This window comes from Lepidothrix coronata, unplaced genomic scaffold (genome assembly GCF_001604755.1).
Source record: "Lepidothrix coronata isolate B3197 unplaced genomic scaffold, Lepidothrix_coronata-1.0 Scaffold36, whole genome shotgun sequence".
Taxonomy (NCBI): domain Eukaryota; kingdom Metazoa; phylum Chordata; class Aves; order Passeriformes; family Pipridae; genus Lepidothrix; species Lepidothrix coronata.
In genome coordinates this window covers 6,138,362-6,161,081 of record NW_016690216.1, presented here as the reverse complement: position 1 = coordinate 6,161,081, position 22,720 = coordinate 6,138,362, and the positions used below count along the sequence as shown (strand labels likewise).

Here is a 22,720-nt window from a genome sequence, read left to right as displayed (position 1 = left end):
AACACACACATTGGATTTATTTGCCCCTAAAACAATCTTCAAAGATTTAGTACTCCCACTTACCCTGGACTTGAGTCACTGAAATCAACTACTGGCAGAGGGACAGAGCCAGGACAGCATGAAAGCGTATTCCTAGTACTGTTACGTTCCTTGACACATGCAGCATATTCTTCACTGTCTACTGTTGTTCCCATGGCTTGTTGGGACCTGTTTCATTTTAGAATGCAAGTTGCTATGGGCAAAGTGTGTGTGTACTTGGCCACACCTACAGCACCCTGATCCTGGCTTGGGGCTTAATTGTTTTTATTTTAAGTAATGCATGATAAAATTAGTCATATAACCCAAGAGAACAAATAGCACTAGGCAGTTTCTAAACAACCTGCAGATGGGAATCATTCACACAAACAATTCAGCAAGCATTCAATATAAAATATTTCACAAAAATAAAAACACCTCATGCATTGCTAACTATAGGTAAAGCTGTCTATGGCAAACTTAAAGAGAACTCCATTTACTGTGCAAAGGCTTTACTTTCAATTGCTTAGAAGTTTTCTTAATGTTAGCAGTTTTAAAGGAAACTTTTGTATTCCACCTATTAACTGAATTGTACTGTCCCCCCCCTACTGTTTCTGTCTGAATATTTCAACCATTTCTGAGAATGAGACTGGGAGAAAAAAACCCTGCTATTTGTTCTCATATGAAAATATTGTAATGATATCTGGGGTTTTTCAATTTGAAAGGAAACATCATGTTCTTTATCTTGACCAAGAACACAAATCAATTACTTCTGTTAAGAAATATTTAGAGATACTTTGCTGAAACCTATGTGCAATGTGAATATTCTTTGAATGTGTTTGTTCAATGTATATTATTACTGTTAGAGAATTTAACCAGGGAAAATAAGTCATGTATCTTTTTGTTATTGATAAAAGAGGTACACACACCTTGCTAATTATAAAAAAGTAGGAGCATCCAAAGCATGTTGTTAGAGCTGGTATGTTAGTGATTTGTATATTACTGACTAACTAACATACTGCTCATTGCAGTGGATTCCAATTAGATGACTTTTAAAGGTCCCTTCCAACCCCAACTATCCTATGATTCTATGACTACAGTGTATGTTAACAAGATCAAGCTAACCCACAGTATTATAATATAAAATTAATTATATTTGGTTTTGTCTTTTCCATAGAAGCAATTTCATATTCACAAACTTATTGGAAAACATGGGCAAATCAATTTGTCTTAAGAAAAAGGTAGTCAAGTTCTACCCTGGTGGAGCATAGTGGGCAACCTAAAAGCATACCACAATTATGGAAAAACATCAATACTTTTCCTCTGGTCTTGTGTTCAAAACCGATGTAATTTCCATTTCCCAGGAGGGCTCTGCTATATATTTCCTTAGTGCAACCAGCAAGAATTAACGGATTTTACAAATTGCTATTTATGAACCTTAATATTTTGTTTCTTGTAGCTCCGTCCCTATCAAATTTATGATTAAAAGCAATCACATCTGTCAATATCTCATATCTGACTCAGTAGCACACAACACTCAGGGGGCTGAACATAAGGACTGAGGCTACACCTACATCAGTAAATAATGTGAAGTGCAAGCAACACCATGGCCTACATCCAAATTGGTGAACTCTTTTTTTCCCTCCCATTTCCTGTGCTATTCCTTTCCGTCCCTGAACAGAGAGTTTTTGGCATGGATACAGTCTAAAATGCTAACAATTTAAGACAGTAAATGATACTGGATAATCCATAAGCACAAGCATGGGCCATGCTAAGTGTGCTGATAAGAGAGGTAGCCCCAGACTTCAAACTCAGTTCTCTTTCCTGTGTGTGTCTTCACTCCTAACATTTTTAATGAGTATGATAAAGTTGTCACAGAAACTGACTTTATTCCTGATAGTAGCTGAGGATGAAAGCAAAAAGCCTGCATGCTTTAGGATGGACTAGCAAAAGAGAGACACTAGAGCAGTAAACATATACTGAGGCAGGGTATACATATATTTATATATTTTTTTTATTTTTTTCCCTTTGTCTTATTTGCACCAAGATTTTGCTTGCTTCTGAAAAGAAAACGTCCTGATTTGGATTCGGTGAACATGCAGGTTTGTGCATTGCCATGACATAAAACATCCAGACTATAATTTCTAAAGTTTATATAAGACAATTTCTAGACATGTTACTGAAAATAGTAAGAGTATTGTAGAACTAAATTTATCATCTCAAGAAGAACCGCAGCATATACACAAATCTGATTTCCGTATTACTTTCTTAGTGTCAATGATGAATGACAAAGATCATCAGAGTTCCAGATAACAGGTTTCTAAACACAATTTACTTCATGCAAAATACAATGAATCATCCAGCTTGTATCCTCTGTCATTCTGGAGAGACGAGACAGTGGAGTTGCTTTGGTTTTATGCATATTTGTTTGTTCTAGAGTTTACTGTTGAAAGTTTGAGAAAGACACAGTGAGTATATGTTCAAGACATGACAGAACTGGATCAAGATCTAACAGTACCTTAAAGTCAAAGGGACTTAAGGTAAAATCTCAGTGCCTCACATCCTCTGTAAATCTAGCCCCAGAAACAATTCTATCAATCTTTCATAATCTGCATATTTTTTCTGTCATCACTTCTTGGTGTTTGAAGGAATCGGTAGAGGTGTTATAACTGGACTAAATGCTAGCAAAACAGACACAAAAGACAAATGACCCAATGTCCTTCAAAGGAGACAGGCCACAGGAAAAACAGAATATTATCTTTATTTCTTAACCTAATAATTCCTGATCAACACATTGTATCACAGAAGGCAGTAAGGCTTTCCATATTTATTGCATTTCTTTTAGTAATGACATATTTTTCCTTTTAAAAATAATTTTTAAAAATTTGAAGTTCAAGTGTTACTTGCCAAACAGAATACGCAAGCTCAGATACATATCTCCATAAAACTAACTTTCTATTTTGTACTCTGATCTTCATAAGGAAAAAAAATCAGGACATTTTCAGAAACTTCTATTTCTCCTATAGGATCAACTACAGAAGAGCTGAGAAACTCAGTAGAGATTCCTTTGGACACTGTGTGCTCTTTGCAAAACGGAGCACTCAAAAAGATGGCTCATGAATGAGCCCAGATTTATTGTGTCATCAGCAAGACTTTTTTTTTAGGACTTTTTTTGCTGAATTTTCTTGTACTTCTAAAAAGTTCTGAAGATAAAAAAAATAATAAGTTAACTCTGTGTGCAACAGATAGCTGTCTAGCTTTTAAAAAATGCTAAGGAATTTAAAATGTTTTATGCTGTTAATATTAATATCAAATTCTAATATTATGAACTTCCCACATAAATAAGATCCCGTGTCTTTGGAGAGGTCTATTATTAACATAAAAAAGTACATGTAATGACATGAAGCAGTTTTGAACACCACAATTAATTGCCCTTGATTTAGGGTAAGACTGAAGCATATATTCACTAGGACAAAGGTTGAATGTTTTGCTGATTGGCACTTCATTAAATTTGGGGGAAACTGTAGTCTGCTTTTTCTTTTTCAAATTCAAGAACTGTGCTATGAAAATTATTTTCTTTTCCTGTAGCTAAATGCAAGAGAAACCAGGTAGAAACTAGGATTCTCCTAGTTCATATTAACTACAAATAAAAATACAAGCTTAATTTACAATAATTAATTTAAAATCCATTCTAAAGCATACAAAGAAGAACCTCTACAACTTTCTTTTTCTCCCTTGCTCTCCTCTCCATTTTGCTTTTAAAAAAGTCCTTTGAGGCTGGTGATGATTTGGCAATGGCTTTGAGTTCCCCATCTGGTTCAGCCTTTTGTTCCTATCTCACAGCAGAATCACTAAGTTAACTTTCAATGCCAGACATGTTCCCTGAGATCACTCTGACAGTGCATATGTGAGAACTAAAGGGATTTAATAGCATTTGTTACCCATTAAAGTCCTCTTCTTCTGTTTTCTCCCTCCCTCTAACCTTCCTTTCAATCCATAAACCTATTCAGAATTGATGAATTGCACAATATTGCTGAGGAGTATAATCTTTGTTTTAAAAAAGGAAGAAATATTATTCAAAGCACTCATCCAGAAATTTGGCTGAGAGAGGCCTGATCACAATAGCACTCTAAGTCCCTTAGGGCATTTCTCTTTTCTTCTAGAAAAGACAAGACACTGGAGAACAAGTGATTAAAAAAAACCCCAAAAGCAACAATAAAAAAATCCAAAACCGACAACAAAAACAAACAAACCCTAAACAAACAAACAAACAAAAAACCACAAAAATTGAAACACTAGCCAAAAAAACCAACAAAAAACCCCAACCCCTACCAATGGCAAAGAAAAGCAAACAGACTTTGAAATATTTTCCTTTTGTGACTCATTATGTTCCTGAATTGTGATAAGTATGCTAAACAGAACAACTGGATGCTTGACTAGCTCTGAGTGTGCTGAATTTCAGTCTTATTTCAATTCAGGAGTATAGTTCTGAGATAAATCTTCTGATCATCCTCACTTACCAGTTAGATTCACACAAGCTCTGAGTGCACAGCTCAATTCCTTTCAAATTAAACCAAACCAGATGTGCTCCCAAAGCATGCTCCTCCAAACCCTAAAATATTTAGTCCATAGCCCGTAAAGCTGTAAAGTAAACTTCCCCTAAAATGTATATGGTATAAATATCAGACCTTAGCACACATTCATTTGCTCTCCAAATGCTTCTATAGTGCTATCCTGATTGCCACTATGAATTTTGCCTCTATGGCTGCATTGGGATACAGTTTGTGCACACAGTCATGAAATCTATTTGTTCAAATAAGAAGGACTTCTGCCTACAGCCATCCTGGGAAATCAGGTACAGTGAGGGCTTTTCCTGTGAAACAATTACTCTCCAAATGCTGCAGGTCAGGATTTCAAAGCATATGAGAGAGAGACTATAGTTGAGACCAGTGAAGGCAGAAATTGGGGGATTTTTTAATCTCTTAAAATTTTAAGACCATTTTTCATTTGTATATGAGGACATGTTTAACAGAAGTTACTGTCCTGACATTTTCAAAAGATCACATCTTTGTCACGATTTTCATTGTTGTTCTTATGTTGGCATGAATAGCTGCATACTTACAACTATCTATAGTTCCAAATTGATAAACCAACAATCCATTTGATTAAAAAGACTATTTGCAGAGCCATGCTCTCAGTGCTTCCATATGCCTACAGAGGGAAGTTCACAGCAAATTACTACAAAATCTGATCTAAGTCTCCAGAAGCAGTAAAATTCTAGTTTGTTGCCAACACGTGTGAACCCAGACATGATGGACCTCAAGAACAGCATTTGGGGCAAGTATATATAATGGACATGTAAGAGTGATCGGAGAAAGCTGGATGAACTACTCTATGAAAGCATCAGTGTTTCATTATGCAAAGAATGCATAGTTTGGCATAACCAAGCATTTCTGCATACAAAAGAACTGGAATATGTATGTACAAGTGAGTTGTTTGAAAAGTTGAGGTCATGATAGTTGTATGTCATATTTCCGACATTTTTGTGAATACGAAAGCATAGTTGCGCTGTCTGTCTTAAAAAAATACAGAAAAAAAGGTATGAAAAGTAGATGAAAAATGGAGTCCACATTTTAACTGTCTTTGGGAAGCACATAGGTAAGAGCTGAAAATAGCTACTAATGAGAAAAGTTTGGTAAAAAAACTATTGCTCCTTGTGAAGAATAGAAATGGAAGTTAGTATGGTATGACAGCATCTCGTTCTGCACAGCTGATTAGGAAGAATTTTTGAGTCAGGAAAATGTCTCAAGAGTGGGAGGAAAAAGTGTTGCTCAGAGATGTAAAGTTTTCTCAGAGATGTAAAGCCCTAGTTTTTTAAGCAACAAATTACAGAGCAAGCAGACAGTGTACTGTAGAAATGAACCTGCATTTGTAGGAGGTAGAACAGGAAAGAATGTAATAGGTATTTTTCAATCCAAATATTTCTTTGCTGAAATTAAATTTGAAAATATGTCTATAAATAGATCTCTACCATAGTAGTATAGTGAAGAACTGATCACTGTTTCAGAGCCAAAGCTGCAAAATTCAGCTGCAAAATTCAGCATAGCATTAACTATAGCCAGGGGGATAGTTTACAATAGAAGAAATATAGTTTAATGTGGCTGGCTTCTTAGGTCTTTTTCAGGAGGATATGCTGACATTTTTTCAGAAAAACTATAAAATATGAAGAAAGATCAGAACACTGAAGAACACCTTTAAGAATTCTTTAATTATTTTGTTTTAGACATCTCAGACTCCTGACAGACTACTCTGAGAGCAGTAAAGTCCCACAATAATGTATTTTTCTGACAAGTTCTGTAGGCTGAAGCAAGAGATTAAGTTAAACTAACCTATGTTAGTGTCTTTGGAATATGGTTTTCTTTTCCCTCAGTGATGCCATTGTATAGAAGCTGGTCAATGTAAAGAATAAAACAGGGTGATTACTCAAACTCTTGCAGTTTCAAGGTTAGGTTGGAACAATTTTGGTGGCAGACACTATATAAGAAACACTGTTGTATAAAAAAAGTGATTTTATCAAGATGGAGAAGATGACTCCAAAGACTGCAAAGGAGTCCCCAGAGGTCTTCAAAGAAGATATTCATATTTTCAGACATATCATATTTGTCTTTTTGATTACACTCTAAGGTTCATTAGATGTGGGCAGGCCCTACATTTAGCCCACGACTCCGTAAAATCAGTTACACAAGAGTGCAATCAGACCCATAGGCACCAGAAAGCAAATCAAAACTGCATCCCGAATCTTGTTAGCTGCCTTTGTCCTCCACACCCTTAATTTGTTAGGGCTTTATTTACATGGAAGTATGTTATAGGGAGTGTATCACTTTTCTGAAGTGGTATTTAATAGAGTAAAATGATTAGATGGCATTTTGGTGAAGATAGCTTGGACTGAAATTCATACGCAGTGATGGATCACAGCATCAGGGTTTGGGAATAGAGCAGGTGAAACACCATGAAATGTTCCAAGATTACTTCAAATATTAATTAAGGCCTCACACTAACTTCAGCTTTCCCTGATAATGAAAGGCACTGGTCTTTATGAAGCTTTTTTGTTGTTTTGTGGGCTTGCAGCCTTTTACTTGCAACACTTTTTGTTCTTAGGTTAAATGCTTGTACTACAGTATCTTAAGTTTATCATGGCATTCTAGAAGGAGAGTTGTCAGAAAAGTTTGGGGCACTTGCAAGTTCCATGACAATATGTTTTGTTGAAAAGCCTTTAGGAGTCTGTGGGAATCATAACTTGTGTCTGTTCTGCTAATACCATAATTGTCTGTGTCCCACAATATAATACTTTGTTCTTCAAGGCTCCAGCATGGTAAATCCTGGGGATGCATTTCCTCTTAAAATACATCAATAGTCCAACAGCAGAGAAAAAAACCCCGCCACTTTATCAAACATATAATTAGAAATAAATATGAGATCTCAGAGATTTGCAGAAGACTTAAGTGTAAAAATCAATTTAATCATAATTATCGAAACCCATATTCTTTATACTACATATCAGCAATTAGTCAAAAAAATTACCCATGTTTGTTCCAAACAAAAATATTTTGGCAATACTTTTTTAAGTACCATATTTCACTGTGTGAAAATAAGCTTCACATCAACAAAACATTCATCACAGATTCAACATACTGATTCAATATTTGTGATTAATGCTTTTACATGAGATTAGATGTTGCCATCTCACTCACTTTTCGTAAATATATGTAGAGTTAACACTTTGTAAGATAATTTTTCAGGTGATGTTTCAATTGGCTGTGCAATGATATTATTACCCCTGGAGGTATTTAAAGATGTGTAGATGTGGCACTTTGGGACATGGTTTAGTGCTGGACTTGGCAGTGCTGGGTTAACAGACAGACTTGATGATCTTAAGGATCTTTTCCAACCTAATGATTCCATGATTCCACTGCCATGATGGCTTTTCAAAGGCAACCATTCCAAACGCTCCTTTATGGAATTTCACTCTGACCAGAGTCCACAGTTGGGATTATTTGGTTTGGGTGAAAAAAAACCAAACAGAAAAAAAAAAACCAAACCCTTTTTGGATTCATTCCATGTGGAACAATTTTTTTCAAGGACAACTGTGAATCAACGGAGGGTCGCCCTCAGCACTGTGACACAGCAGCCCTGCTGACGGGGTGCAGAGGCAGGTTGAAGCTCCCTGGTAAAATGCTGCACAGTTGAAGAAGCAGCATCAGAGGCTTTGCAGACAGAGTATTAGATATCGTGACTTTGGCCACAGGAGTATTGAAGGAACTGATTGCAATGCAGTTCCTCTACAGTGACTTCCACAAGGCTTTTACCCTATCAGGGGAAAAAAAATAATCACTCTTCAGTCGTATTGAATGAGATGGAGCCTTTTCATTTCCGATTCTCGACATTTTCTCTGTTCATTGTTTAAAATTGGTCACCCAGCACCAGCATATTTATAAAAGCTGATTAATCACATAAATCTAGCAGTTGGCTTGTTTAAGAGGTTTGTCTGTTATTTACAAGATAGGAAATTAAACTTGGCATAGTGAGGAAAATCGGATTGTTACTATTCCAATCATTAATTGTATTTCACTTATAATTTTTGTACTGTCAAAAATATATTCCAGTTTGCAACTAGTTTAACAGGTGTTTTTTATGCCATCATATCAAGTTTCCTTTTAATTTTAATGAATGTTTTGGTTTTCTAATCTGAGGACTATCATTTCATGATAGAGCTACGATTACAATGATGAGAATCCTTTCCAAGAAAGTGTTTATTTGTGGTGGATTGAACCAAGTGTTCTGGAAGAAAAAGAGGACAGAGAATATAGTATCACTCAATATTTTGGTGTCAATATGGACTTCAGTTACTTATTCTGATCTGAATTTCCAAATAGTCCTCTACAGATGCAAAACATGCCTGGTCACATACAGCTTGGGTATTCCATATGCAGAAAGAGAAATTTAACTGTATAACCAGTTCCACACACAAGTACCCTTTCTAAATATATCTGCAATTACTAACACCTAATCACATGGCCATAAATCTACTTAGAAGATTACTTATCTTCTCATGTTGCCTATGCAAGCATAGGAAAATGAAGTCATAAATGTTCCTTACCCCAGTAGTTTGGACACATGATATGCACTTCCCATCTATATTCTCACACTGTTTTCCAGTTCAATATGAAGTACAACTCTGTCACTTTAATAGATGACATATTTTTCATACAAATATCACGCAAAAGCAAAATATTAAGGATATTTAATGAAACCCCATCCTCAAAACATGAGTGAAAATTTGACAAATATTTCAGGGTATGCAATATTAAAATTAATCCACTGCAGCAGAATAAATTAGGATAGGAACTTGATTATTATTGTTTACTAGAATAGCAGCTCCTGGTGGAGACTCCTATGTTTCTAAACTATAATTATATTTTTTCAACCACTTTTGTCTGTTTTACAAATAATTTTTAAAATCTAATGTTAGTCATACTACTAAAAATTGAATGGTTCAGACACATGATTTGGGAAACTGAGGTATAAGACTACTGAACGGAGAGCTTGTCACTGAAGAATGTGTTTGTTTGTCATTTGGCTAAATCAGACCCAGACAATGTAAGTATCACCAGCTGGGAAGTATTATTATAATAAAAATAAATTTAAAAAACCTTCAGAGAAATACATTTGACTATGCACTGGTCTGTATTGATACTTAAGTGCTCAAATAAAACCTGTGGAACTAAATATCCTTATAGGGTCATCCTGAAACTTGCAAGAGCATGGAGAAGCCTTCACTGAAGGAGTTCAACTTCTTTTGAAAGACAGTAGAAAACTCCAGCCAAGTTTTATAATGGCTGAGTGAAACAGTCCCAGTAATTGTATCTTTCTCCAGCATAAAGACTAGATGGCTTGTAACTCAGTATTACTGCATCAGGCCATATGTGCTGGATCATTAAAGGCAGTTAAAATAAACAGATAAGCAGGAAGTCCAGTCTGGCTTTACAAATCAACAGTGCAATCAGCTACTTCCACAAACTTAGTAAAGTGGCCCAGAGCTCAGCAACCTGAACAGTGAAAAATGTTTATGCATTTTACTCATAAATTGTCCTTCAGTGAATGCTTGGGACATGGTATATTTTGCTTGTAGATTTGTGACTTTGGGAGAGCAAGTATTCTCATAATAAATATGTGTTTTAAAGTCTGTTCTTTAAAAAACTTAATACATTAACAAGGGAAAAGCAGCCATCACTGAAACAAATAGGGCAGTATGGACATGCAATACAAAAACCAGTGGCAGAAGTATGGACTGAGTGAGGTAAAAACTGAATTCTTCCTAGTCTGGATTATAATCCTCTTCTAAGAGGATCAAGTACAACCTGAGCTTGACACTTCTGAAAATCCAGTCATGTCTGCTCTACAAGAGTGGTCTGCAACTTGAATCTGACACAGTTGAGAACAGCCAGAATTCAACAGTAGAGGAAGGAGGTCCTCCCCATGTCCAGGTCTTCAGTCCATCAGGAGCTCTTTTAGGCTTAAATGTTGATCCTACATGAAAAGGTTTCTTAGGAGAGCTGAGGTACACAACAGCCTTAATAGGCTGATCTTAAGCCACAGAACCACAGAGCTGAAGTTAAGAGCTTGATGAAAATATGAAAATTTACTGAAAAAAAATGTTTGCATCAACTTAAAATTTTGAAGCTCCTTCTTGGTGAAACAAACACACCACGGGTTCATTTTGGGCCCAATCAGCTTTGGAAGGAATGACCTGATTTTCTTCTCTGCAACCACCAAAAAAGTCCTCAGAACCTGAAATACTGTTCTTATTTTTGGTCATATCTGCAGTGATAGCCCAAAAATATCTTTTACCAAATGGCTAAGCAGAGTCTTATTTTTTATTACAGCATAGGATACTCATTGAAATCAAGAAATATCAGTATTCCATTTTTTCAGTGATTTTTATAAAGGATATTAATGGAAGAAAAATAATAATTAATGGAAGAAGCACTATTTTTACCTAATTTAAGGTATATTCAGTCAGCTAACATATCTAGATGATTGTTACCCAGAATGCACAGTCTTGTTCAAATGGTCTGCTAAAAACAGAACAAAATCCCAGAATCATAGAATTACAGAATATTCTGAGTTGGAAGGGACCCACAAGAATCATCAAGTCCAGCTCTTTAAGTGAATGGCCCATATGGGGATCAAGCCGACAACCTTGGTGTTATTAGCACCATGGTCTAACCAACTGAGCTAATCTGGGCCAAAAAAACCCACATTTTGGTGAAGAAACAGGGACCGAGCTGGTTCTCTTTAAGGCAGATGTTATATATCAGTATTTTTAACTGATCGTTATTTATTTTGCCTAGAAGCAAGCCTGCCATTTTCATACGGCTTGTTGGGGGTTTTTTAGCAGTTTTATGCCACTGGGTAGTATCTACTGATGAAATGCAGTCAGAAGAGCTGTTCGTGTAATTGCACTTTCAGTGAAGCAGTGAAATTCTCTCCTTCAGCACTTGCTTGCTCTCACACCCACATGCTCTTATTCGTATGCAGCGTCTTATCTCTTGCTGTCTGGCCTGTGAATTATGTGTCTGCTTTTATGTTTTCTGCCAGTGTTTGCTCATCATTGGTTGGTCATTTTTCACCTCCTGAGATACACAGTCATCACAATTACCAGTTGTACTTCCATGATAGAAAATTAAAAGTATGTCCCTTTGCTTCAATATTTAACCCTGTCTGTGCTAAAAAAGGTTGAAAACTACTCTAATCACAGCATACTATCTTTTTCTAATTGAGATCAATCTAGAGCTAAAAATTTATGTAATGTTTCCTTAGTATTTTGTTACTAAAGTTATCAGAGTCAGCAGTAGTCTTGGCCTCTGCCCATAAAATACAGGGTCATAATAGATCACTGTGAGGTTAAGTCTGCTCTTCCATATTATGGTACACAGCAGGCTGAATGGTGGAGTGACAAACTAAATGGAGATGCACATAAGTGTATGTGAATCAGAGAACACTGCAGGGCAGCAAATGGTTTCCTGAAAGCAGCAAGAGGCACTTATTCAGAGGGCTCATGTGAGTGGTAGGAGTTACTTGCTCCCTTAGCTGGGTGATACTAAAGCATCTGGCTCCAACACTGCCATTAAGCCACCACAAACACCTCCTATTCTCTCCCATGCAGTACAAAGAGTCAGATACTGGTGGAGTGACTGTCTTCCTGGTATTGCTGCCAAAAATACTTCAAGGGCATGTATGAATGGAGGAAAAATTACCAACAGGTTGCTTTTCAGACTGAATTACTGGAACAAAAATACATGCATTTTAATGAAACTTCTGTTCACAGAACAGAGTGTTCAAGAAATTGAAATACATATGCGATTTCCAATAGCATATCTTAAGGGGATTACTCTATTTATTTTGACTTTTATTAATAAATTAAGTTCTGACAAATTTATCACACATTATGTGCACAGATCTTCAATCACCTTTGATCAATCTTTCTTTAAAGCACTTTGTTCTTGACAATATCAGAAAAGTCTCTAGGGGTGCCAATAATAGCAATACTTATGCAAATTCCTTGGCCCTAACTGAAAGTCAACAGAAAAAAAGACAAGTTAACAATTTGCTGGTAAAACATCAGTATTGCTCACAAAAGAAAAAACAGACAATAATTATTCATCTATGAAATGCTGAATCATGGAACCAGATAAGCCAGAAACTTTGCCAGTATATATTTCCCATTCTGTCTGTTTTTTTTCAGTAGGCTTTAAGGTATTGATAGAAATAAGCACGTTCTCCAAATCACCAACTCTTTGGCAGCAGATACTAGAAAAAGATTTATCATGGGAACAACAGGGATGTTGAAACTAGATGGATCTTTAAGGTCCTTCCAACCCAAACCACTACACGATTCTATGAAATTAGTTTGCCAGCCCTCTTCCTGCAGCAAACCCCTGCAGTCTGAAACAGTTATGACTCTGGCTTCAGAAGGATAAGGCTATCTGACCTGACCCCAGGGTCCAGTCAGTCCCCAGGGGCAGCAACCCCACCAGGAGGTAGCTCTGGGGAAAAAAAACCCCTCCTTGCCCATCCAGGGCACTAGCAGCCTGCTAACACGGGAGGAGCTGAGCTGATCAGAGGCACAATTACATGGCCAAGTACGTCAATGAAGTTCCCCCCTCCTTAGAGAGCTACAGGTTTTAGTAGGGCATGTGCTGGAAGCCATGGCTCCTTGTTTCCAGCAGGCACTCAAGGAAGAAAAGCACCTGTGGCAAGGCCATGGGACTCTCAGATGGGACAACACTTCTGAAATACCTCCAGTCAAAGCTTACTTCTGTGGTACAAAAGAAAACAAGCTTGTTTCTGAGGAGGGCTCTGGGAACAATTAGTGCATTTGCTGCTGAAGAGTATAAAAGGCAAGATATTCCCAGTTATGTTTACCACTCCTGAAATGGCTGCACTGCCAGCCATGGTCTATAACCCCTGTATATTCAGTGCTGAAGCTGCCATTTCTTTCCTGAGAGTTAGAATTAGGGTGAGAATATTAAGGCAAAGACTGTCTGGTCTGAATTAAAGTCATATGCAAATAACACTGTAGAAATAAATATGCAAAAATTCATGTTCTTGTCTTCTTCTGCAGTGTGCACCTGTTAAGTATTCCTCTCAAACCCTGTGAACTTGAAAATATGCTGGAAGCTCAACTGAGTAAAACAATTGTTGTAGAGCATGGGACAGTATCTTGTGCTGCTTTTGAGTGTAGCTGTATAGTTAAATAGTGCTGATGGTGGGATTCTCTTTTATAGAATCAAAGCAAAAGGGTGAGAGTAACCTGTGGACAAGACCCTGTGGGTTTTGTGCAACTGAACTCTGGTGCCAACACTCTTCTGACCAGGGATCCATTTTTAATAACTAGGGAAAGCAGAGCATCCTAAATGAAGCTTGCTCCTGGCAAGCAAACCCACCTGAAAATGTACAAATCTTGGGGCGTACAGAGCAAAAGCCCAGACAAAGATATGAATTTTATTATGGTTTCAAAGGTTCAGAGGGGACACACGCTTTCTCTCCCATTCAGGAGCTAGAAGCATTTCCCATAATCACAGTAAAAGGCCTTAATTTTTCGCCTTCCAGTCCTTTGAAGTGCAGACAGGCCACTTTTAAACAATCGTGTTTACATTTTGTGACACTGTTAAAAAAACTATGTGTCATTCTGGTCATCTATGTCAAATACTTGAGAACAACACCTAAAATTTGAAAAGTTCTTAATATGACATGAATTTTCCTGAGGGCTGAAGGATTTTTAGGTCATGCCTTTTACATGAGTACTCCATGGTCAACTATCATCTTCTGCCACCTGCAATTTTGGAGGATGTGATTGACTTCCACCACCCTTGAAAAGAAATAAAATCAAAAGCTGGTTTTCTCTAGCTTAGAAGAAAAAGGAAAAAGAAATCACAAAAAACAAAGGTGATGGAATGTTCAATTGTGCAAAAATCTGGTGAAGCGTGAAAACAAGTTCTACCCTACCCCAAAGGGTGTGACATATGAGATGCTCTATAGACATCAGAATGATCTACACCAAAACATCTAAATTGCTTAGCTGGACTTATTTTTAACTCTACACTTTAGTTCCACAATAGAATGCTCTGTTTAGCTAGATTTCAGAGTCAGCGTGGGAAAGCTGTGTTCTATTCATTATCCACTGTGCTGGGTATGTAGGCATTGCAATTTCATTTTTGTAATGATTCAGCTCTTTTATTGGGAACTTGCAACTTCTTACGTAGCAACGTCCTTCTTTTCCGTTCCGTTTCACATGAGCTTAATTCAAATTCCATTGAATGAGAGCACTGCATAGCACAAATGAAGCCACGGTCTCATTAGTACTTCGTGTAATAATTACTTTTTGCAACCATGGGGTTTTGGCTGGCTTTATAAAGTAAGTTTTAATAAACAAAAGAGAAAATTTGTAGCAATGCAATCTATTGCAAGAAAAAATGACAAAGAGAGGCAAGGTGCTAACAGGTACCTACTACTCTGGAAGTTTTCTCTCATCACATAAAATCAGGATGTCTTTTTTATATTAAATGTATTTTCTTTTTCTCTAAATGAATATGTACCATGCTGGGTTTGGGGTTCTTAATTTCAGAGGTTAATCACCTATCATACAGTAAAATCATTTGTGTTTACCTGGAGTTGCTATAGCACTATTGTCTGTGCTCTGATTACACCTATATTTACCAGAGATTTCTAATTGTCACTCTTTGGTTTATTAAATATTGATTATCAATAACTATTTTTGATATCCAGACATGCACTGGGAATCAGAAAACCTTTTTGCATAAGCAAATGATTAAAAGGCAGCCTTGCAATATAGAGCAGACATTAGGATTTATGTAGTATAATAATGAGAATATGAAATTTGGGTTTATGTGCACAGTGAGAAAAATAAATATTGAAAGAAAAACAATAAATATTTTAAACTGAAAGATTACTTTGAAACACTAACGGATAGCTAGATTATTTGATTAAACTAAGTGCAGGAGAGTATTTTATAGTTTCTGTAAATGAGATGTTCCGTGTCAGTACATTTTTAGCCTTAGGGAAACATCAACCCTGCAGTTGCATTTCACTCACTGGGATAACAGATGACTTAAACATCCTCCTTCACTACCTTTAACTGTTGAGTAGGATAGCTTCCTGTCTGGCAGAAAAGAAAACTTCTTTTCCCATGGATCTGTTCTTTCATAAAGGTCAGCACAGCCCCTGCTTCATCTTTGTTACTTTAAAAAAAAAAAGAATTCAGTAAGTATATCAGCATATTTGCTAACCCCTGAGTTCCTAGGGCATTTTTTACCCTTCTTTCTTAAAGAATTAAAAAAAGAAAGAACAAATGAGAGAAATATATTTCTCATCGAAAATGTTTGCTTTATGATTTCATAATGTTTATATAACACCAATCTTCAAAAACCCTCATATTGGTATTTGGTAAGTATTTCTTCCATTGTCAAATAGAAAGTTTTTTTTACCTAACAATTAAGGTGCTTGCTAAGATGCTTCCTCAACAATATTTCTTCCCACACAACTATTTTGTCATCTGACTGCTATCATAAAAAAGAGGATAAATGTACTGCAATGAATCTTCAGGGGTGTTTTCAATAAAACAAGCTGGTTGAATAAAAATCTGAGCACAGATTAAATTTCTGGGTTTTTAAATGCATTTTGGTGGTATACAATCTTCCAGTTGTTTGCATTAAGTGTTAATTGTAAGCTGATTATAAGTTTTAGCTACACATTACTTTGTGTCTGAGCTTACTAGTAATGCACTTTATATTTTTCAGAATCAGTCATGATTCATACAGCATGCAAATGCAACAAAGAAGCAAGAATTACAACCTTGCTCAGAGTAATTTGAGGGACACTGTGAGCCACACACAAATGTCAATATTATTCTTTATGTATAATATTCCCTTTGTTTGCACTGTCCTCAAGAGTATCATGAGGATAATCATAATCACCAAAATTTGGTCTTCTAGCAGGCCAAAGGGCAAGATGGTGGAGAGACCAGCAGCAACGTACAGTACGAGAAGACTTTGAACGAAAAAAGGTTTTGGGCCTTGGCAAAATCAAAGTTACCAAATTTAGTCTCTGGTTACAATAAGGTAGGTTTTACATATGTCAAGTGAAGTTTTCAGGAGTCAAACAAGATACTGCCTAGTGCTTCACCCTACTCCCACAGCCCCCATTACAACACAAGTAAGAGGAAGGCACGTTACCAATTCCACCCTGGAGTGTGATGCAGCAAATATTTGTACATCCACACACCGCCCCACAAATAACACCAATATTTTACAATCCAGAACATATCCCCTGCCTTAAGTCAAAATTTTTCATTCATGCTTTTAAGCAGCCCTTAATGCCCCTCAGCGCTGGCAACTGGGTCCATCAGACACAAGGCTGACTGGGAGGGGACCTCATCAGTGTCTAGAATTATCTGAAGGGAGGGTGTCAAGAAGATGGAGCCAGTCTCTTCTCAGTGGTGCCAAGCAACAGAACAAGAGCCAGTGGGCAGAAACTGATGCACAGGAAGTTCCACTTGATTATGAAGCAGAACTTCTTTACTGTGTAGGTGACTGAGCACTGGAAAGGCTGCTCAGAGAGGTTGTGGAGTCTCCCTCACTGGAGATATTCAGGAACTGTTTGGATTACATCCAGACAGTGCCACATGCTCTGAGATGAGCCTGCTTAAGCAGGGAAGTTGGACTGGATGACCCACCGTGGTCCCTTCCAACCTTACATATTTATTTTGTTAATTTAAAAGTTTTCCATAACTTCTCATTTTTTTAATGTACCTACAGGTTTTCCTGCTTGCAGAACTCTGCCTTAGATTTTGGACACTCGTTGACCCAGAAACCTCCCTGGAAAAAAGTGTCTTGACAGGTTTCTCAGTGTACACCCTTGCTCAGTTAGCTCCACATTTCCAGCATGGGATTCGGTTTACACTTCCTGTGTTCAACCAGCAGTTCCAGTTGACCTCCTTAAGGGGCACAAAGAACCTTTTTTTAGCGGTGGTATTTTCTAGTATGACTGACTCTTATTTCAGATCGGTTAATTTTTATTGCAGTCAATTTCAAAACTCCAGGTTGTTCTGAAATCCATTACCATCCGCTATCTGATTTTCTGTTTTCTTTCTGTGTAGCACATGTATTCCTAGAAGAAGGAATGCAATTAGAGGCTTTGTTAGTTTGAGTCAGTAGGAAGTACAGCTTCATGCATCCAGCTCAATGATCCAAACCCCATTCTTACTTTCTATTGCACAGCCAGATGCTGCATATTTTAATTCCATTTTCACCCCCCAGTCTGCCACCTGCATTTATTACCTCAGCTATCTATGCAGAACAATAAACTACATTTGCAGATAAGGGACTGCATTCTTTGCAGATTATCCCAACAGGGCTAATAACAATGAGACACTTGCATCTTTGCACAGCCACAGCAGTATTTCTTTGCACTGCTAATAATTTCTCGGCACAGTATGGATCAAGTATACAGGAAGAAAGAGGAGGAGGTGGTGCGAGTCAGGGTGGGTCAGAGCATCTCTCTCGCTGCCGTGCGGCACCGGGAGCCTCGGCTGCCCTGACGCGAGGGTGGGCACAGCCCGTGCAGAAGCACCTCGATGTACACCGGCGTTTGAGCAAAACACTGGCTTTGCCAGAAGACAATGTCAGAGCCTCAGGTCGAGTTTAGGCTGTATTGTTTGACAGGGTTTACTGCTGACATTTTAAAGACAGTTCTGGCTCCCTCTCGTGGAGGATGAGCCACAGGCAACGTTTTCCCTATGCACAGGACATACCGGTGACACGTTTATATATTCCTGGCCCTAAAGTTTGCATACTAATAAGACAAACTATTTCACTAAAGCGATCAAAAGGACCTCACGCTCTGATTTCTAAAAAAGTAATTCCTTCATCTGCACTATCTTCCTACACTAAACCACCCCACTCAACAGCACAATACTGCATTTCTTCATTAAACTTCTGCAAAGCTTCATAAGGTTCCTTTCCCTCCTCAGTACTTCCATGACTCTGCCTATCTGATATCCACCTTGCCACCAGCCTCTAGCTCCTCCATGCACCAGACCTGAAGATGGAAGACACTCTTCTTGCCAGAGCTCTCCCTCAGCACTCAGCACCACAAAAATCATGACTACCTCTAAAATAAACAGAACCAATATTGAAGGCAATATTTATATTTCATTCTTGTGGTTGTTTTCTGAGATGTTTCATTTCTTTTTGCTGTGCCTCTTTCACAGGAGTGAAATAAAAAAGTGACACTGCAATCTGGTAAGGGAATAGCTAATGTCATATACAGAAGTAATATAGATTTTCTTTTCCTTCCTTCATATTTCAATTCAAGTCTCCATGGATCCATAAAATATGACATCAGCTTACTAAATGCTCATGTTTATTTGATGGTCCTTCATGATCTGAAGTCCTTTATTTCCTTCATTAAGCAGAAGAATATGCAAAGTGAAACAAGAACCAGTGGGGAAAAAAAGGCATCATCCAGACTTAAATCCTTATCACATTGAGCTTGATTGGTGAGAGAATACCTTGATATTTCACTTTCACATTAAGTTTTCTATGTGATGTTTATATGAGGTATTAATTGATATGACATATCAAAATAAGCAACAGGTCAGAATTCCACCACGTGCCATATTCATCACTGTGCTTAAAGGAAAAAACACATGGAAAACTCAATTTTTTTTACAAAAGCTATTTTTAAAAAAGAAAGCTGTACATCTTTATAAATACAAAAAGGATAGTAATGGCATTACTGACATAACAGGAGTGTTCTGTAGCACTTAAAATGCCACTTACTAGTCTTAATGTTCATTAATAAACTAAACCAAGTAATTTTTATATGATGTGCTCTATTTTTGTCTATATAGTGGTAATAGATATTGCAAATGATAAGTAAAAAAACCAATCTACAAGACTGTCAATAAGAGAAGTGTATGATTTTACACAGAAGCATCCCTTAGAGGAGGGTTACTTGCATTTTTCCCAGCCTCCACACAGGCCTCTGTGTGTTCCAGCACAGTGAAATGTTGAATTTCCCTCCATGTCCACATAGAGAACAAATAAATACAACAACTGCTTCCTAGGAAAGTGCAGCCAAAATAAGTAATATGGGTGCTCCTGGAGAAAGAGTGGACACTTCCTACCCCTCCCACATGTACTCTAGGCTTGAATACATCTGTATAATCCAAATCCAATCCACAGCAGGCTACTTAATTATCCCAAGTTCAACTGTTTGGTTAGCCTAATCCTTCATACTGTGTAAACACTCATGCTAGCAATAACGTAAATAATAGTAACACTGAGTACAGGGGCCCTTCAGAGAAAGCAATAATTTTCATTTGAAACTTCTGTACTAGTGAAATCTGACAGAAAAACCAAACGTCTTCTGAAAATTCATACCCTTCATAAATTTAAGGTGTTATGGTGGTAATATATTTTCTCTTACATTTGTTATGTGTTTTATTTTCAATTTTTAATTTCCAGAAAAACAAATGCCACTTGTAAAGAATCTAATTTGCAGTAACGTGAATCTGTGAAAGGACAAATAAAGATTAGTCGAGAAGAACAACATAACTTAACTATTGTTCTTGTGACTGGTCTTTGCAATGCCTTCTTTCAGTATTTTGAGGCAATTCATAATCAGTAAATTCACATCTACCAGAAATTTACCCTCCTAATTGGAAGAATTAAGTGGCAGAACTGATGCTGCTAATGTTTGTGGTTCTTAGGGAGCCAGAGTTCTCAGAAAAGGTGACTTGTCCAGAATCATAATTTTTCTGGCAAAAATATTTTTTAAAATATGATATGAAAGGATAAAAGAAAAAATCAAAACAAAATGAAAACCCAAGTGTGCCTCCTTATTTCACACTTGAACATAAACACAAATTCCATAATGCAAATTGTTCCATGCATAAAAAGAAATTTGTGAGAGGCTTATAGGAATGTCAAAAATTATGCATGTGTCTTGCTAAAAACTCCAAAACTCTGATGAAATCACAATTTTAGGTTTCTCACCATCATTAAGGGCCAAGACAATATTTTATTTGTATGTAGGTAATCAAATTATATCTTAATTGCTTGTCAATAGGCAACCATTTATTTTAAGATGAGTAGTCAGTTCTTGGAGACAAAGTATAAACTAAACAAAACCAGGAGTTACCAGTTAGTTCTTTAAATAATCATTAAAATCAAAGAAACACTGTTTTCTCTCACCAGAAAACTACTCTTTTTAAGTCCCAGCTTCAAAGAATCACAGCAGGTACATTAGTGTGGCTTTGCTAAATCAGTTCTTGCTTTTAATTATGTAAGGATATAAAAATGCTTGTATCAGAAAAAAAAAAGAAAGTGAGTATAAGAGACAGCCTGTAGTGTATTGTAAGTCTTTTCTATAGTTCAGGACTGGAAGGTGCTATTAGGCCATTTTATTGTGTCTTTTACAATCTCCTAGCAACAGTGTTTTCATATTGTTCCTACGGCATTTTTTTTTTCAATCTCTGCCATAACATAGGTTAAAGGCTAAAATACAAAAATGTGGTTTCTTTGGTTGGTTAGAAGCCATCATCCAGAGTCTAGCCTGAGTTATTTGCAAACTAATTACCTGCATCAATCACCCTTTAGTTTATCTAGCTCTTTCCCATTGTGCTCAGTCTCTAGATTTATCTATGAGTAACAATCCTATTCTCTGTCTTTGGTAGACAAAATTCAGCCAATTAACTTCCTTTTGCACCAGAGGATCTATGCCTCCTTAATGTCAAGTGCCTGCATCTGTTCTTGTCAACTTTTATTTTTCTTGTATATGCTCCAGTTGTTTCCTTTTGGATCTATATTTCAAAAGCGTCTTACCACTAATACTTCCTCTCTTCATAGGAAATGTTTTTCCTGATGATCTGCCAATTCTCTCTGCCCAGAACTGAGAAAGTGATCTGGCACGATTATCTCTTAAAATAAGGCAAGGAAATTAAACCAAACAGTTCTTCTACAGAACATGTCAGACATCCGTACCAGTGAAACAAATGTAGGAATCTGAAGAGAAGCCTCTAAACATGTTAAATATGAAGTGTGATTACCTGGGCCAGTTTGCATAGCTCAGATTGGATTGGGTAATTCATGCAGGCTGGATGAGTGGCAGAGTAAGCCTGGTGGACAAGAGACATGCTGTTGCCTTGTACCAGGAGAGCACACCATTCGCAGAGGGATAGTGGAATTTTTTATGCTGCAAGTGACCTGGTGAAGGTGAGGAGACATAGCATCCTGTCAGAAGAGTTACCCATACAGTTGTCAAAAAGTCTGTCTCCTGGTGTTGGTGAAGAAAAGCAAATTCTACTCATGATTGTAGGGAAGAGTTTGGCAGAGAATGTGAAGAAAGCAGTGAGAAAAGACTTCAAATGGTCAGCAGTGCTGCTAGGAGAATCAGCTGTGCATACATAGGCAGATCAAGCAGTAGACTCATTATGTGCTACTTTAACATTCCTGGGAAAAAAAAAGAGGAAGAAGAGCGGTGGACACCAAGACAGAAGACACCAGTTTCAAGGAACTGATTGTATTTCACTGGCAGAAAAGAAGTACACCTCAAAAAAAAATTAAAAAAATTGAACCATCAAAAAAAAAAAAAAGAGGAAACTTTTTAAAAGAGATCAGTTATGGTTCCTCAATAATCTGAAATCGAGAAAGTATATAACCGGAAATGAAGGAGGAGCAAAAGTCTTTTTGAAGCATGAAGCCAGAATGAGGCTGTCCAAGGCACAAGGCAAAAGTCATAAAGGACAGAAGAAAATGCACTGTCCATACATATTGTAATGGGAAAAGCACAGAAAGAGATGGCACAGAAAAAACCAACATTTATTCATTTCTTTAGAGTCACACTCACTAGTTTGTGTTTTGCTTTTGTATTGGCTCACTCCTACCAGCTGCAGATCTTTCACGTCTTCCTATTGAAAAACTTATTTCTCTTCTCCTTCCCCCAGAACTTCCTTAGCTCATTGAGTTTAGTTGTAGCATTTATCCTGTCCTCCAGCATGGATTATACCCCTTACAGTTCCATGGCATCTGAGACCTTAAAAGCACAGTCTCCATCACCTAGG

At 37.1% G+C, this 22,720-nt stretch overlaps 1 protein-coding gene across 1 annotated transcript in view; it reads right to left on the bottom strand.

Moving 5' to 3' along the window:
- Positions 1-17,652: 17,652 nt before the first annotated feature.
- The window catches only part of ZC2HC1A (zinc finger C2HC-type containing 1A), a 69,076-nt gene continuing 64,008 nt past the window's right edge, over positions 17,653-22,720 (bottom strand). Inside the window, exon 11 of the transcript XR_001874318.1 lies at positions 17,653-17,763. The gene's annotated coding sequence lies outside the window, so the exon portion shown is untranslated. The remainder of the gene's footprint in view (positions 17,764-22,720) is intronic.